Source organism: Heterodontus francisci, chromosome 39 (genome assembly GCF_036365525.1).
Source record: "Heterodontus francisci isolate sHetFra1 chromosome 39, sHetFra1.hap1, whole genome shotgun sequence".
NCBI lineage: Eukaryota > Metazoa > Chordata > Chondrichthyes > Heterodontiformes > Heterodontidae > Heterodontus > Heterodontus francisci.
Genome location: NC_090409.1, coordinates 38,719,831 through 38,738,545, shown reverse-complemented (window position 1 = coordinate 38,738,545; position 18,715 = coordinate 38,719,831). Strand labels below are relative to the sequence as shown.

Below are 18,715 nucleotides of genomic sequence, written 5' to 3'. Positions count from 1 at the left end.
TCTGGGAGGGAAGATGTTGTAGTCCTTAATTTTCCATCATTACACAGGTTGACTTTGATTGCTGCCAGTACTTCTGTCCGTGTTCTCACTCACTGAGGCACCACCTTGCAAAGTGGAGCGATGGATACTCTTTTGGAGTTTCAAGCATGTTGTGTGGTTAAAGTTAAGAATGACCCCTGAGGCATTTTGGCCACATTCGCTACCACCTTAGGAACCTGACCTGGATGCATCAGAGAAGTAATCCCTTCAGTGGAAACAAGCAGATTATGTTTTTCCATATTGAGTTGTGGTGATCTGGAATGCACTGCCTGAAAGGGCGGTGGAAGTGGATTCCGTAGCAGCTTCCAAAAGGGAGTTGGATAAACACTTGAGAAATTTTCGTGCTACAAAGTAAGAGCATGGGGGACCAATCGGCTCCTCTTTCAAAGAGCTGGCACAGGCACGATGGGTCAAATGGCCTCATCCTGTGCTGTCAGATTCTTTGCTTCCGTGCTGTGCTGCACAAGTCACTTTGTGCGCTTGCACTGTAAGTTGCTGTGAGGTCAACATACTTACTTTCCCCATCAGCATGGGGCATCTCTGACCTTTGCTCTTGCTTGCATTTTTGATCACTGGCTGACTAAGACAGCACTGAAATGCAGCAACACCTCACCCTCCAGCTCTACCTACGTGGATGGTACTTGGGGTGTGAGCACCTACGAGTGTAGTTCGTCCAGGTGCATCTGCAGAATGTTGAACCAAACTGCTTTGCCCCAACTCAGCTTCCTTGCCTCCCACCCCCATGAACTGACCCCGACTGCGCAGAAAACACTCTCCTCCAAAAAAAAATGACCTCCTCATCTTACACTGCTGCTTCAGCCCTTTACAGTTCCGCAGCACTGCTGACACAGGGAGCTCCCAAAGGCATTCCTCACACCAGGAGCTGGCTGTAAATATTTAGATGGGCTTGGTTTGATAATGGTATTCTCTGCTGTGCTCTATTACCACCTGTTACTGAGAATGGACCCTGTTTTCAGAAAAGCAATGAAAAATATTGGGGAGAGGGGAAACTTTTGTGAGATACTTGATGTTTGTGAATTCTGGCCATTAATGGGAGACACTATTCTTTGTTTGCAGCTTCGTATATTGAGCGAGCTTGTACCTTTCATCCCCGCTGTGGCATTTCTATAAACACTGGCAACGTTAAGCAGAGTGTGATATGCTGCCAAACTGACCTGTGCAATAATCATACCCTGCCAGGTAATACTATACAGTTACACTACAATTAGGAGGCTATGTTCCGAGTCAGAGCTTGGCGGGACTGAAGTGCTTGTCAGCTGTGGCTCAGTAGTGGGGTTTGGAGGGGGCGGTGGTGGGTGGTAACACTCTTATGTCTGAGCCCGATGGTATTGCTTCAAGCCCCAATCCAGAGACTTGAGCACATAATCCAAGCTGACCCTCTCAGTGCAGTACTGAGGGAGTGCTGCACCGTCAGAGGTGCTGCCTTTTGGGTGAGACGTTGAAAGTGAGGCTCCGTCTGCCCCCTCTGGTGGACATGAAAGATCCCGCGGCCGCTATTTTGAAGAATATTTCAAAGGGGTCCCGGGCCCAATATTTACGCTTCAGCAAAATTACTAAAACAGGCGATCCGGTCGTTGTCCCCATTGCTCTTTGTGGGAGCTTGCTGTGCGCAAATTGGTCGCACTTCAAAGCTACTTGGGGAGAGAAATTCAGTGGCATAGCTCCGCCTGCCCTGTGTGAGGCTTTTCGGTCTCCGTGTTGATATTTTTAATTGACCTCCAGTGTCGAAGGCTTTTTGGGGGAAGAGTGTTCCAGATTTCCATTCCCCTTTGTGTGAGCAAGTGTTTCCTGGCAATCAGCCCCCGAGTTTTAATTTGAAGGTGAAGTGTCGCCAGCCCTGTTTGGGACCCTACATCATCGAAAAACGCTGAAAAATGTAGGTGCAGTCCCCGAGTTAATCTTTGTATTTAATTACTGCAGTGGGTGACACTGTCTCCTCTGAATTAGAAAGTTGTGGGTTCAAGTCCCGCTCCAGTGACTTGAATACAGAAATCTTGGCTGACACTGGGGAGTACTGTGCTGTCTTTGGATTCGACATCAAACTGAAGCCCTGTCTGCCCTCTCAGCTGGATTGTGAAAGACCCCATGGCTGCTATTCTGAAGGAGAGCAGGGGAGAGTTCTCCCCGGCGGCCTGGGGCCAATATTTATCCCTCAACCGACATCACTAGGAGAGCTAAAAACGAGAAATGTTGGAAATACTCAGCAGGTCTGGCAGCATCTGTGGAGAGAGAAGCAGAGTTAACGTTTCGGGTCCGTCATGCTCTGAAATTATTGAACTCATTGTTCAGTCCAGCAGGCTGTAGTGTGCCTAATCGTTAAATGAGATGCTGTTCCTTGAGCTTGCGTTGATGTTCACTGGAACACTGCAGCAATCCCAGGACAGAGATGTGAGCGTGAGAGCAGGGGGGAGTGTTGAAATGGCAAGCAACCGGAAGCTCAGGGTCCTGCTTTCGGACTGAGCGGAGATGTTCCGCAAAGCGGCCACCAAGCTCGAGGAACAGCATCTCATTTACCGATTAGGCACACTACAGCCTGCCGGACTGAGCGTTGAGTTCAGTAATTTCAGAGCATGACTGGCCCCCCATTTTACTTTCATTTTTAATTATTTTTTATATTTTTTTCTGTGTTTATTTTATTTTATCTTCGTTTGTTCAGATTGCTTACCCACTGTTTTTTTCATGTTTGTTACTTGCGGCTGTTCAATTTTCAGTCCGTTAACACCCTATCTGTACTAATGCTTTGTCTTTCAACACACCATTATCATATTGTTTCCCTTTGCTGCATGACCTTCTGGTCGGTTATTCTCTGTGACCTTGTCCCATCTACACCTTCTCCTTTGTTATCTCTTGCCCCATCCCCGCTTTACTTGCTTAAAACCTTTCACATTGCAAATATTTGCCAGTTCTGAAGAAGGGTCACGGACCTGAAACGCTAACTCTGCTTCTCTCTCCACAGATGCTGCCAGACCTGCTGAGTATTTCCAGCATTTCTTGTTTTTATTTCAGATTTCCAGCATCCACAGTATTTTGCTTTCACTAAAAGAGATGATCTGGGTCATTATCACATTGCCGTTTGTGGGAGCTTGCTGTGCGCAAACTGGCTGATGCATTCCCTACATTACAACAGTGGCCGCACTTCAAAAAAAAAGAAAGTACTTGGGGTTGTCAAATGTTTTGGCAAGCCCTGAGGTTGTGACAGATCTTTCTTTCAATTAGTTAAATGGAGAGGACCTCTGTAAGTCACAGCACAATAACACTTGTCTGATTTATAAAACAGAGCCCGAAAACAGCTTGAAGTGCTATGGGTGTACTGAAGATGAATGCAAGGAAAAGCTAAAGCCAATTGCCTGCACTGCTAATCAGAACTACTGTGGCTGGGGTTATTTCACTGGAAAATATGGGCGTAAGTACTGCTCCTCAGCTCTGCATTAGTTGTGAAACGCCCTTGTGTTTTTTTATTACAGCTAATTTAATATTGTTTCAAGAATGTGTGGCATCACGCCAGACTTTCCAAGAGGGTTGAGAGAATTCGTAAGGTTTCTAAGAATGGGTTAAGCATTCATCCCATCAAGTCCACTTGTTCCACAGGCCATGCTGAATCTGCAATGTGAGGCATTACCCCGCTATTTAACTTAATAAAGCAACGCACTGTGTAAGTGATCCCTGATTCTGAAAACTTAATCAAAATTTGTGCCCAAAAAATTAATCCATCCTGCCACCTCTCTTGTTCACCCCGTGATGCACTGTTCCCCCACAGAGCAACCCCCCAGTACCCGGTTGTGGTCCTGCACTCAATCTGTATCCATCGCTGTAACCAACTATCTCCTGATAGTTATCTGGCTGCCTTATTGGAATGACCCTGCAAACAATCGCACATCTGGTTCCCTTTACTGTGCAAATCAGATATTTTTACACCATCAAACCCCTATCACCCATCACCCCCTATTCGCTTACTTACATTGGCTCCCGGTCCAGCTTCGCCTCTATTTTAAAACTATCATCCTCGTGTTCAAATCCCTCCCTGGTCTCCTCTCCCGCTCCCTATTTCTGTAACCTCCTCCAGCCCGTACAACTTCCCTATCTCTGTAACCTCCTCCAGCCACTACAGCCCTCCCTATCTCTGTAACCTCCTCCAGCCCGTACAACCTCCCTAACTCTGTAACCTCCTCCAGCCACTACAGCCCTCCCTGTCTCTGTAACCTCCTCCAGCCACTACAGCCCTCCCTATCTCTGTAACCTCCTCCAGCCACTACAGCCCTCCCTATCTCTGTAACCTCCTCCAGCCCGTACAACCTCCCAAACTCTGTAACCTCCTCCAGCCACTACAGCCCTCCCTGTCTCTGTAACCTCCTCCAGCCACTACAGCCCTCCCTGTCTCTGTAACCTCCTCCAGCCACTACAGCCCTCCCTATCTCTGTAACCTCCTCCAGCCCGTACAACCTCCCTAACTCTGTAACCTCCTCCAGCCACTACAGCCCTCCCTGTCTCTGTAACCTCCTCCAGCCACTACAGCCCTCCCTATCTCTGTAACCTCCTCCAGCCCGTACAACCTCCCTAACTCTGTAACCTCCTCCAGCCCGTACAACCTCCCTATCTCTGTAACCTCCTCCAGCCCGTACAACTTCCCTATCTCTGTAACCTCCACCAGCCACTACAGCCCTCCCTATCTCTGTAACCTCCTCCAGCCACTACAGCCCTCCCTATCTCTGTAACCTCCTCCAGCCCGTACAACCTCCCTATCTCTGTAACCTCCTCCAGCCACTACAGCCCTCCCTAACTCTGTAACCTCCTCCAGCCACTACAGCCCTCCCTGTCTCTGTAACCTCCTCCAGCCACTACAGCTCTCCCTATCTCTGTAACCTCCTCCAGCCCGTACAACCTCCCTAACTCTGTAACCTCCTCCAGCCACTACAGCCCTCCCTGTCTCTGTAACCTCCTCCAGCCACTACAGCCCTCCCTAACTCTGTAACCTCCTCCAGCCCGTACAACTTCCCTATCTCTGTAACCTCCTCCAGCCACTACAGCCCTCCCTATCTCTGTAACCTCCTCCAGCCACTACAGCCCTCCCTAACTCTGTAACCTCCTCCAGCCCGTACAACTTCCCTATCTCTGTAACCTCCTCCAGCCACTACAGCCCTCCCTATCTCTGTAACCTCCTCCAGCCACTACAGCCCTCCCTAACTCTGTAACCTCCTCCAGCCCCTACAGCCCTCCCTTTCTCTGTAACCTCCTCCAGCCACTACAGCCCTCCCTGTCTCTGTAACCTCCTCCAGCCACTACAGCCCTCCCTAACTCTGTAACCTCCTCCAGCCCGTACAACTTCCCTATCTCTGTAACCTCCTCCAGCCACTACAGCCCTCCCTAACTCTGTAACCTCCTCCAGCCCCTACAGCCCTCCCTATCTCTGTAACCTCCTCCAGCCACTACAGCCCTCCCTGTCTCTGTAACCTCCTCCAGCCACTACAGCCCTCCCTAACTCTGTAACCTCCTCCAGCCCGTACAACTTCCCTATCTCTGTAACCTCCTCCAGCCCCTACAACCCTCTGAGATCTCTGCGCTCCTCCAATTCCGCCCGCTTGCCCATCCCCCGATTCCCATTGCTCCATCATTGGCGGCCGTGCCTTCAGCTGCCTGGGGCCCTAAGCTCTGGAATTCCCTCCCTAAACCTCTCCGCCTCTCTCCCTCCTCCTTTGAGGCACTGCTTAAAAACCGACCTGTTTGACCGAGCTTTTGGTCGCCGGTCCCTAATATCACCTGATGTGGCTGGGGGTCTAATTTTTGTCTGATTTACGCTCCTATGAAGCACCTCGGCACGTTTTATGATATTGAAAGCACTGTATAAGGTGGTTATTGTTGTTTCACTTCCTCACCTTGAGCACCGTGGTTCCTGACTCTGCAGCTCTCTGGAAGCTGGATTAGGGAACGGGCAGGTCTACAGAGATGATAAACAAAACCAGCAGAAAGGGGCCGAAATGCCCTTTTCCCATCTGAAGCATGTAACATATGTACGCATGTAATCTCACAGCTCATTCCATCATATCAAATACCAATACATCACAATGTGCTGCGGGTGTAATACCACCACTGTGCATCATATGCCCATGATAAGCACCCAATTTCCATTTCCATTCAACCAAACGGTTCAATAATGGATGGTCAATCTGCAGCGCCAGGAGATTATCCACCCAACTTCCTGGCCCATCAGATGGCCTGGCTTGGCACAACAGCTCCCGCAGGGAGAGAGTTAGCACAGCCCGAACTGGCCTGGCACAACAAGGCGGATTCTCATCTTGCCCACCAGGTGAACGTTGGGTGGTAAGGCACTAGAATTTCCAACTGAGTAGTTCCTCATCCATCCACCCTGCCAAATTCCTCCTCCCTCCCACCCCCGCCCCCCCACATCTGACAATCTGTCCAGTTCCCCTCTCTGCACCAAACCCCCCAACCCCCCCGCCCAATTCCCATCAGGGCATTGAGGCTGGCTGCACAGATACCAGCTACTCTGTCCATTGCCTGCCTTAATCAAAAGCCAACCCGAACATAGGACCAGGAGGACGCCCATTCAGCCCCCTCTCGAGCCTGTTACACAGGAACAGGAGGAGGCCCATTCAGCTCCTCTCTCTCTCTCGAGCCTGTTACACAGGAACAGAAGGAGACCCATTCAGCCCCTCTCGAGCCTTTTACACAGGAACAGGAGGAGGCCCATTCAGTCCCTCTTGAGCCTGTTACACAGGAACAGGAGGAGGCCCATTCAGTCCCTCTTGAGCCTGTTACACAGGAACAGGAGGAGGCCCATTCAGCCCCTCTCGAGCCTTTTACACAGGAACAGGAGGAGGCCCATTCAGTCCCTCTTGAGCCTGTTACACAGGAACAGGAGGAGGCCCATTCAGTCCCTCTTGAGCCTGTTACACAGGAACAGGAGGAGGCCCATTCAGCCCCTCTCGAGCCTTTTACACAGGAACAGGAGGAGGCCCATTCAGCCCCTCTCGAGCCTGTTACACAGGAACAGGAGGAGGCCCATTCAGCCCCTCTTGAGCCTGTTACACAGGAACAGGAGGAGGCCCATTCAGTCCCTCTTGAGCCTGTTACACAGGAACAGGAGGAGGCCCATTCAGCCCCTCTCGAGCCTGTTACACAGGAACAGGAGGAGGCCCATTCAGCCCCTCTCGAGCCTGTTACACAGGAACAGGAGGAGGCCCATTCAGCCCCTCTCGATCCTGTTACACAGGAACAGGAGGAGGCCCATTTAGTCCCTCTTGAGCCTGTTACACAGGAACAGGAGGAGGCCCATTCAGCCCCTCTCGAGCCTATTACACAGGAACAGGAGAAGGTCCATTCAGCCCCTCTCTCTCTCGAGCCTGTTACACAGGAACAGGAGGAGGCCCATTCAGCCCCTCTCTCTCGAGCCTGTTTTACAGGAACAGGAGGAGGCCCATTCAGCCCCTCTCGAGCCTGTTACACAGGAACAGGAGGAGGCCCATTCAGCCCCTCGAGCCTGTTCAATTAGATCACGGCTGATCTGCACGTAACCTCCATCTCCCCACCTTGGTTCTGTAACTCTCCATCCCCTTTCCCAACAAAAATCGATTCAGCTTGGTTTTAAAATTTCCAATTGACCCCTCGCAGCCTCGACAGCTTTTTGTGGGGGAGAGTGTTCCCGATTTCCACTGCCCTTTGTGTGAAGAAGTGTTTCCTGACCTGATCTGCTTAATTCATTTTTCTTAATTTTTCGTATTTTAAGGTTTGACCAACTTGCTTGGGACTCGCTCTGACAACAGAACAAAAGCCAAAGAGTCAGGTATGCTTCCCAAATGCATTGCTGTTTGGTTAAGTTGCTGTTTTCCTTCATTTTCAATCTGTACCAGTCTGACAGTGTGGAGTATTTCGAAAGCCTTTTTCAGCTATACCTGGCTGATGGAAACGTGTAGCACTAACGACCTTTTACTCTTTCAATAGAGAAAGAAGTTGTCCGTTTTCCATTTCGAGGCTGTGCGAGTAACCAGATTTGCGCAGCACCAGTTTCCACGGTGCATTATATTCAGTGCTGTTGTGGGGACCTTTGTAACAAGAGCATCAGTGCCCGCCATAGCATTCTCCTCCTTGTGACAAGCCTCCTACCTTCCCTTAAGATTGTCATGTAAGACGAAAGCTGAAAGACAGCATGGCCAAATGAAATTTGGAGAGGACTGTCTATCTGAAACGCTAGCCGAGGGAGTGAAGATCAAGAAGGGACTTGTTTTTTTAACAGTGTTTTTCATGACTGCAGGACATCCCAAAGGGGTCGAACAACCGAAGAGAAACTTCTGAAGTGGAGCCACTGCACTGCTATGTAGGAAACATGGCAGTCAATTTGCACACAGATCATCTATTTTTTGTGATGTTGGCTGAGGGATAAATATGGGTCCCAGGACACGGAGGAGAACACCCCTTTGCTCTTATTTCAGATAAGTGGACGTGGGGTATTCTACGTCCACCACGGGAGGGCAGACATTGACCATGGGTTATCGTCGCATCTGAAAGACAACTTCTCCAAAAGTGCGGCGCTCCCTCAGTACTGACCCTCCGACAGTGCAGCACTCCCTCAGTACTGACCCTCCGGCAGGGAGGCGCTCCCTCAGTACTGACCCTCCGGTAGGGCGGCGCTCCCTCAGTACTGACCCTCCGGCAGGGTGGCGCTCCCTCAGTACTGACCCTCCGGTAGGGCGGCGCTCCCTCAGTACTGACCCTCCGACAGTGCAGCACTCCCTCAGTACTGACCCTCCGACAGTGCGCCGTTCCCTCAGTACTGACCCTCCGACGTGCAGCACTCCCTCAGTACTGACCATCCGACAGTGGGGCGCTCCCTCAGTACTGGCCTACCGACAGTGAAGCACTCCCTCAGTACTGACCCTCCGACAGTGCAGCACTCCCTCAGTACTGACCCTCCGACAGTGCGGCACCCCCTCAGTACTGACCCTCCGACAGTGCGGCACTCCCTCAGTACTGACCCTCCAACAGTGCGGCACTCCCTCAGTACTACACTGGAAATGTCAGCCTCGATTATGGGCTCAACGATGCTGCCGTCAAGCGACTGTTGCAGATTAATCTTTCCCATTACAATGCTGGATTCGGTGGAGGGGCTTTCTGCAGGTTAGTCTGTTTAATGATCCGACAAGAAAACCTGCCTACTATAAACGTAGCAATGGTAAACCACACAGGAATAAAAGTACTTAGGAACATAGTCATGTGAAAATGCTGTCATCTTTATTTGGAAAGTCTTGGGTGGTGATACAAAATAGATTAATCTGCTGTAATGGCATTCCCTTTAGTTTAGAATCATAGCTGCTCAGTTGTGGTTCAGTGGGTAGCACTGTTACCTCAGAATCAGAAAGTCGTGGGTTCAAGCTCCACTCGAGAGACTTGAGCACAAAATCCAGGCTGACACTCTGGGTGCCAGTACTGAGGGAGTGCCGCACTGTCGGAGGGTCAGTACTGAGGGAGCGCCGCACTGTCGGAGGGTCAGTACTGAGGGAGTGCCGCACTGTCGGCGGGTCAGTACTGAGGGAGCGCCGCACTGTCGGAGGGTCAGTACTGAGGGAGCGCCGCACTGTCGGAGGGTCAGTACTGAGGGAGTGCTGCACTGTCGGAGGGTCAGTACTGAGGGAGTGCTGCACTGTTGGAGGGTCAGTACTGAGGGAGTGCTGCACTGTTGGAGGGTCAGTACTGAGGGAGCGCCGCACTGTTGGAGGGGCAGTCCTGAGCGACATTATTGCGTTGCTGCTTGTGGGATCTATCTGTGCGCAAATTGGCTGCTGCATTTCATGTATTACAACAGCGACTCCACTTCAGAAAAAGTAATTCATTGGCTGGAAAGCGCTGTGGGACATCCCGCGATCCTGAAAGTGCTGCAGAAATGCAAGTCTTTTCTGTTTCTCTCGGGGGAGTGATATGTTTGAGACGAGACCTCTGATCAAAGCTCTGCCTGTTTGAGTGGGCGCGGTGTTGAGGGCGGCTGGTCGTTTCATCATTTGACGGCACTCTTTCACAGAGCAGCAGCGAGCTCTTCTGCTGTCTTGAATGGTCACTCCTCACTAGACCAGCACCTTTCACAAGCGATCTGTTCACCTCAATGCTCCGTGTGAAACCTCAAATTTGAGCAAATTAGCAAAAGAAGCAGCACTGACTTTTCATCCTGAAGCTTTCTAAGTAGATTAGCGGCAGAAATTTTCCTTGCCCGAGTGTGTACTGGGGAAATGAGAACACACCTTCTCCCATCTGGGAACGACTATTTTATCACCTTTGAGATTGCATTTAGACTTCTGATGTGTATTTGGTGCTTTCCATAATATTTTAATAGTTTAAGAGAAAAGCGTTGTTTACTAATAGCTGTGGTGCATTACTTTGGGACTGCAGCATGCATGTTGTGCTGAGTGCAAACAGGCTGTCCTTTTTCAGTGTTTGTCTCGAATATATTACAACTGCCTTGTGACATTGTGTTTTAATGATAATTTTCACCTCCAGATAGATTCAGATCTGATGTGGATTCAGTCGTAACTTTCCAAAGAGAATTCGATAAATACTCGAAAAAAGAAAAATAATTGCAGGGCTATGGGGAAAGAGTGAGCTTGGGTGGGATTTTTTTTTTGTGGGAGCTTGCTGTGTATCAGTGCATTAAAGGCGATATAGATATATGCAAGACGTGTGTGCGACTATACATGTTTGCCTGTGTTCCACAGTCCATGCATGTCTCTCTCTGTGTCTCCAGCGCACAGAGTTTCCACTGTTGGGGGGGAGAGGTCATTGCAGTTCTTGACCTGTTCTCTGGGCATGTGCTTTGGTGACAGATTCCGAGGGCACCATCTTATCAACCTCATTTCATTTTCCTGCTGCTTTCAGTGAGATTGCAACTGCTCTTTATTTATTGAACAAATCTGTCCCAGAGGCTTTGAACCAGCATCTGTGTGTTCAAGGTGCCCCCTCAGTGCAAAGAACCTAACTCGGGCTTGAATAAAAGATGGTTATACTGCTGCATGGACATCAGAGGGCAGTGAAGTACCATCTTCACACATCCAGGAGAGGGAAAGCTGCTTGTCAACATTTATCATGAGAAAGGTTGGCTTAATATTCTAAGACAGGGCCCCACCAGAAATACGGACCTGTCTTTTCTCCTCAGACACGATTTCCAGCATTCACTGACTTATATTCTTCCCTCCGTCTTTTTCCTTTTCATTTTCTGTTCCATCCTCTTCATCCTTTCTCTTCGCAACCTACCTGGATTAGCAGATCTGTTTACGTTTAGCACGAAGGCGGCTTGTCTACAGCAGCAAGTCTTGCCCCAGACTTGGGATTTTTGCAGCACATACCCGAGCTGGCTGCCCGAAAGAGCTGAGCCAGATCTTCACAACCCTGGTGTCATACTTGACCCCGTCAATGAGCTTCCCACCACACAAACGTTCCATCACTCAGGCCACCTATTTCCATTTCTGTAACATTGCCCAACTCTTCTCCTGCATCAGCTCATCTGCTGCTGAAACCCTCATCCATGCCTTTGTTCCCTCCAAACTTGACTGTTCCAACACACTCCTTAAACTCATTCAAAACTCTGCTGCCCCTTGTCCTAACTCGCACCAAGTCCTGTTCACCCATCACCCCCTGTTGCTCACTGACCTACATCGGCTCCCGGTCCAGCAACACCTCCATTTTAAAATACATCCTTGTATTCAAATCCCCCATGGTCTATTTGCACCCCCTTTCTATCTCTGCAACCTCCTCCAGCCCCTACAACCCTCCGGGATCTCTGAGCTCCTCCAATTCCAGCCTCTTGAGCATTCCCCAATACCCATCACTCCATCGTTGGCGGCCGTGCCTTCAGCTGCCAGGGGCCCTAAGCTCTAGAATTCCCTCCCTAAACCTCTCCGTCTCTCTCTCTCTCTTCCTTTAAGACGCTCCTTAAAAACCGACCTCTTTGACCAAGCTTTTGATCGCCTGTCCCTAATATCTCCTGATGTGGCTTGGTGTTAAATTTTGTTTGATGATCGCTCCTGTGAAGCATCTTGTAATATTTTATTCTCGTTGACACTATATAAATTCACTTTGCTGCTGTTAGTTCTATTACCTGCTGCTCCCCCACGCTGTTTCTAGACTTTTCTTTACTCAAAGATCTTTCTACTTCCCTTTTCAAATATATTCTGGATCCCACTTCCCCCAGGGTTTGTGGCTGGACATTCCTAGGTACTAACAACGGCCTCTGTGGCAGAGAGAATTCTCCGAAACACCAGTTCCGCCTTCTGGATGATGTGCTTGCTTTGATGCGATGGTCATGGGGTCAAAGGTGGTGACTGTCGCAAGATGCTGAGCCCTACCCATGCAAGGTGACCCTTACTATCTCATTCACTGCCTGTGGGATCTTGCTGTGCGTGTGTGTTGGGATCCGCGCCAAAAGGGCAGCACTTGCGAACAAAAAAAATCCCTCAGGACATGACGCACTTTGGGACATCGAGAGGTCCTGAAAGTTGCTCCATTTCAATTGGGTAAGTTCATCCAAGGAAGGGGAGCAAAGGCAACTAAACTGGGTGAAGCGTGACCTGATGGGACAGTCGGAACAGGCTTGAGTGGATGAATGGCCTCCTGCTTCCATCAGACTTCTCTGGTTTTAGAGTGCAAGGGGATAGAAGTCGTGCTTCAACTATACTATGTGATTAGACCACACCCTGGAGTTAACTGAGCTGTTCTGGGCACCACACCATGGGAAGGATAGATTGACCTTGGAAGGGAGTGCAGTGTAGACTCACCAGAATGATACCTGGTCTCCAAGGGTTAAATTACGAGGAGAGATTACAGAAACTCGGTTTAAGGGGCGATTTTTTCGAAGATTTAGAGATATTAAGGGGAACAGATAGGGTGGGTAGAGAGAAACTATTTCTGCTGGTTAGAGAGTCTAGGACGAGGGGACAGAATCTAAAAATTAGAGCCAGACTTCTCAGGAGTGAAATTAGCAAACACTTCAACGCACAAAGGGTGGTAGAAGTTTGGAAATCTCTCCCCCTCAAATGGCAATTGGTGCAAAATCAATTGCTAATTTTAAATCTGAGATTGATCAATTTTTGTTTTCCAAAGATATTAAGGGATATGGGGCAAAGGCGGGAATATGGAGTTAGATCACAGTTCAGTCATGATCTCATTGAATGGCGGAACAGGATCGAGGGACTGAATAGCCTCCTGTTTCTATGTTCCCAAGATCACAGTCCTCAAACCCTCAAAGTATATGAATGGGGTAAGGGTATGTGATGCCGTCGGGGGCTGGGTGAAGGTAATAGGCTTCAGTCAACATTGTATATTGAACCAAGTTATTCATTTATTTTCTAACCAAGCCAAGTGTTCAATTTGTTATAGCACTAAATCAAGTGTTTAATTTATAATTAAGTTTATTTTTAAATTAATTAATCAGATCTGAGGGATGAAATGAAAATTAACCAGAGAATACAGACATTAAAGAGTTCTGCTATTTTCTTAAATTATAACCTGATGCAGATGAAATAATAAATAAGGGTTAAGGAACTAAAATAACAGATACTAAACAAAACCAGGGCTAACTAGCTACAAATTAAGCTAACTCTAAATATAATCTATATATCCAGATAGGTGAGACCACACCTGGGGCTCTGTGTAAGGAAGGATATCCTTGCCTTAGAGGGAGTGCAACAAAGGTTCATCAAACTAATTCCTGGGATGAGAGGGGTGTCTGACGAGGAGAGTTTGAGTAGAATGAGCCGATACTGGAGTTTAGAAGAATGGAAGGTGATCTCATTGAAACATATCAAATTCTTCGAGGGTTTGACAGGGTAGGTTCTGAGAGACTGTTCCCCCCCCCTCCTCCCCCGGCTGGAGAATCTAGAACTAGGGGGGGTCCCAGTCTCAGGATAAAGGGTCGGCTATTGGGGACTGAGATGGGGAGAAATGTCTTCACTCAGAGGGTTGTGAATCTCTGGAATTCTCTACACCAGAGAGCTGTGAATGTTCAGTTGTTGAGTATATTCAAGACTGAGATCGAGAGAGTTTTGGACGCTGAGGGAAATCGAGGGATAGGGCGGGAAAGTGGAGTTGAGGTAGAGGATCAGCCATGATCGTATTGAATGGGGGAAGCAGGCTCGAGGGGCCGCGTGGCCTCCTCCTGCTCCTGTATCTTATGTATCTATCTCAAGTAACTGCATTATTATCCAGAATGAAATTAATACCAGTAAGTGACCAGAAACAGCAACGCAGGTTGTGTGTTGGGATGAGCATGCGGATGTTTGTGGACAGAGAGATTGTGTTGGATTACGTCTCTGGTTTGAGACGCTCCGGCTCAAGTCGCTGAGCTGCAGAGCGAGTTGGAGTCGCTCCAACATGGAAGGGGAGGGGAGGAATTTCATGCTAGCTTTCTGAGTGCAGTCATCCCTCGGAGGGAAAACGCAAGCACAGGAAGCGTGAGTGTGTGACCGTCCGTCAGCAGAGTAAGGGGGAAGCATGGGGAACAATGTGAAGGAGGCCTCGCAGACAGTGGTACTGTCCACCAACGTCCTTGCAGGCTGCAGAAAATCCTTGTGTGGAGAATAAAGAGCGGCATGGAAATGTTGAGTCGAATGGTTTGTTTCTGTGTTGCAAATACCTTGTAACCAGTCTTGAGGCAGGACAGTTGGAGTTGAGTAGATTGCATAGGGGGGGAAAGGGTGTGGTTTAGTTGGAAATGAGTGCTATCTGACTGATCCACTAAATTAGAAATGTGGGGGTGGGGGGGGGAAGTTCTGCGAGTTTCAGTGATTCAGAGAATATATCGCCAGTGAGTCCATGGTATTTCCACTGAGGTCCCAAGATTCAGCAAAAAGAGGAAGCTTTAAATCTCATTATTATTCTCGACGCCTCTCTTTGATGTGACGGGGCCCTTTCCTTAAGCCACGGACACCTACAGTTCTGATAGTTTCTTCTTCAAACTCAGCGTTCACTGTCCTGCCTTCCATCAAACACTCCCAGATCAGGTACAGTGTGAGGTTAGCTGCTCCCTCTACACTGTCCGCATCAAACACTCCCAGGACAGGTACAGCACGGGGGGTTAGATACAGAGTAAAACTCCCTCTACACTGTAAAAAAAAAAATGGGGTTAGATACAGTGCAAAGCTCCCTTAAAAAAAAATGGGGTTAGATACAGAGTGAAGCTCCTTCTACACTGTAAAAAAAAAATGGGGTTAGATACAGTGTAAAGCTCCCTAAAAAAAAAATGGGGTTAGATACAGAGTGAAGCTCCTTCTACATTGTCCTGTCAAAGAAAAGGGAGAGACTTGGAATAGTCGGAGTCTGAAGGTGGGACAGATGTGGGTTTCAGCAGCAGATGGGCTGAGGTAGGAGCAGTGACAAAGGAAATAGAAGAAAAAAAACGGGGTTAGATACAGAGTAAAGCTTCCTCTGCACAATCCCCATCAAATTCTCTCAGTCCTCAGGGAAGGGAGATATGCGGTGAGCTTTCTGCAGGAAATCCACACCGTTCCGGGAGACGAAGCCACCTGGCTCTTTGAGTGGCAGGGTGGGGACTACTTGAGTCACCTCACCCTTATTTGTAGTGGGATATATCTTGTTAGCCCCGACTTTTCAGTCGGAGATCTTGAGGGTCAAGGAGCTTATGCCGGGCTGCTTGCTCCACCTCACTCTTTGCCTGGGTAGCGTGCCGCTCCACTTTGTGAACGTGTACGCGCCCAGGCCTGGCACCTTGCAAGCGCGCTTCTTTGAAGAAGTGCCCACTCTCTTGATCTCTATCGACAGCGGCAAGTGCACAATCCTCGGGGGGTGGGGGGGGGATTTTAACTGTACCCTCGAGGTGGAGGATCACTCCAGTCCCCAGCACGGCCAAGCGTCGGCGGAGAAGTTGAGGGAACTGATCAGCTCCCTCAACCTGGTGGACGTCTGGTGGAATCTCCATCCCGACTCCAGCACCTTCACATGGAGGTCTGGAGGAGGAGGGTCCCGAATCGACCACCTCTATATTTCACAGGCGTACGTCTCCCGCGTCTCGGCGGCTTCCATGCGGACCACCACCTGGTGAGGACACAGTTCACTCCGCTCCACACGCGGGCGGGGGCACTCGAACAACGGGCTGCTGGAGGACGTGCGATTCTGGGACTCGTTCCGTCGATTCTGGGCCAACTGGAGAAGGAAGCTGGGGGCCTCCCCCTCTTGAGGCAATGTTGGGATGTGATAAGACTCACATCCGCGTCTTCTGTCAGGAGTACGCGAAGGGGTTGACCGAGAGGCGGGAAGCTGAGATCGGGTGCCTGGAGAGGAAGGTGCTCGACTTGGAGTCCTGCCTCGGTCGTGCCGTTGTGGACCCAGCCCTGTGGAAGGCGTACAAAGAGAAGGGTGCGCTGAGGGACCTGTAGCTCGTATGGTGAGGTCGCAGATCCATTTCCTAAAGATTTGGACCGCACCTCACCCTTCTACTTGCTGGAAAAATGACGGGGTGGGGTCTGTCAGCAGCTCGTTGAGCTGCTGGTCGACGACAGATTCTCCGTCACGGATCCAGAGGAAATGGGCCTTTTGGTCCGTACCTACTACAGCAGGTGTTCTCTCCGGATCCGTCCAGTGAGGATGCGCGCAGAGTTTTGTGGAAGGACCTCCCGGAGGGCGCTGAAGAATTGGAGGCTTCGCTCATGTTGGTGGAGCTGACCGGCGCCCTCCACCAGCTTTTGAGGGGCAAATCCCTGAGGCTGGATGGGCTGATGCGGTAGAAAAGGTCTGCTGGCACATGCGTATCCTCCGCAAGTCAACGGGATCTGTGACTGTGAGCAGCACAACATCGGCGTAAGCCGAGAGGATGACCCGCACGGCCGGCCCGCACAGATCCAAACCCGTCAACCTCCTGCAAAGCAGACAGAGGAATGGTTCCACGCCGATAGTATATAATTGGCCAGACATGGGGCATTCCTGACATATTCCTCTCCCAAAGCGAAGGGGTGCAGTCAAGGACCCGTTAACTTTGACCAGACACTCTGCGGCGGCGTACAAAAGTCAGACCCGGGCCACAAAATGCGGCCCGAGTCCGAATGCGCGCAGAGCCCCGAAAAGATATTCGTGATCCACCCGGTCAAACGCCTTCTCCTGATCAAGGGAGAGAAAGGCGACCGACTGACCAGTCCTCTGGGAAAGATGGATCAGGTCCCGGACCAGGTGGATGTTGTCCTGGATGGACCGGCCCGGGACCTTGTAGGACTGGTCGGGGTGGATCATGTGGGCCAGCACAGAGCCCAGGTGGGTAGACAAAGCCTCAGAGCGTTCTGGGACATTACATGTGGGTCCTGGGGGAAAGCCTGGTGACAGGGAAGATGCCCCTCTCATGGCGCAGTGTGGTCATCATCCTGTTGTCGAAAAGGGACGATCTCTGGCTGCTTAAGAACTGGTGTCCGGTCTCCCTCCTCAGCGCCAATCATAAGATCTTTGCCCAGGCTTTGTCTACCCACCTGGGCTCTGTGCTGGCCCACATGATCCACCCCGACCAGTCCTACAAGGTCCCGGGCCGGTCCATCCAGGACAACATCCACCTGGTCCGGGACCTGATCCATCTTTCCCAGAGGACTGGTCAGTCGGTCGCCTTTCTCTCCCTTGATCAGGAGAAGGCGTTTGACCGGGTGGATCACGAATATCTTTTCGGGGCTCTGCGCGCATTCGGACTCGGGCCGCATTTTGTGGCCCGGGTCTGACTTTTGTACGCCGCCGCAGAGTGTCTGGTCAAAGTTAACGGGTCCTTGACTGCACCCCTTCGCTTTGGGAGAGGAATATGTCAGGAATGCCCCATGTCTGGCCAATTATATACTATCGGCGTGGAACCATTCCTCTGTCTGCTTTGCAGGAGGTTGACGGGTTTGGATCTGTGCGGGCCGGCCGTGCGGGTCATCCTCTCGGCTTACGCCGATGTTGTGCTGCTCACAGTCACAGATCCCGTTGACTTGCGGAGGATACGCATGTGCCAGCAGACCTTTTCTACCGCATCCTCCGCAAGGATCAATTGGGAGAAATGTTCCTGTCTCCTGGTGGGTCAGTGGCGGGTGGACTCTCTGCCGGAGGAGTTAACACCTTTTGCGTGGAGCGCCACGCACAGCCTCTATCTGGGAGTCCACTTTACTCCTTCTCTCCCTCCTCCTGAAGTCCCCAGCATCACAGATGCCAGACTTCAGCCAATTCGATTCACTCCGCGTGATATCAAGAAATGACTGAAGGCACTGGATACTGCAAAGGCTATGGGCCCTGACAATATTCCGGCAGTAGTACTGAAGACCTGTGCTCCAGAACTTGCTGTGCCCCTAGCCAAGCTGTTCCAGTACAGCTACAACACTGGCATCTACCCAGCAATGTGGAAAATTACCCAGGTAGGCCCTGTACACAATAAGCAGGACAGGTCCAACCTGATTAATTACCGCCCCATCGGTCTATTCTCAATCATCAGTAAAGTGATGGAAGGTGTCATCAACAGTGCCATCAAGCGGCACTTGCTTAGCAATAATCTGCTCAGTGATGCTCAGTTTGGGTTTTGCCAGGGCCACTCAGCTCCTGACCTCATTACAGCCTTGGTTCAAACATGGACAAAAGAGCTGAACTCAAGAGGTGAGGTGAGAGTGACTGCCCTTGACATCAAGGCAGCATCTGACTGAGTATG

The 18,715-nt window shown here is 50.2% G+C and overlaps 1 long non-coding RNA gene across 1 annotated transcript; it reads left to right on the top strand.

Annotated features, from left to right (window-relative positions):
* Positions 1 to 1,156: 1,156 nt before the first annotated feature.
* LOC137352668 (uncharacterized) lies at positions 1,157 to 7,860 on the top strand. The gene is made up of 3 exons (XR_010969756.1): positions 1,157 to 1,239; positions 3,338 to 3,463; positions 7,802 to 7,860. It is a non-coding gene; the product is annotated as an uncharacterized lncRNA (long non-coding RNA).
* Positions 7,861 to 18,715: the final 10,855 nt, after the last annotated feature.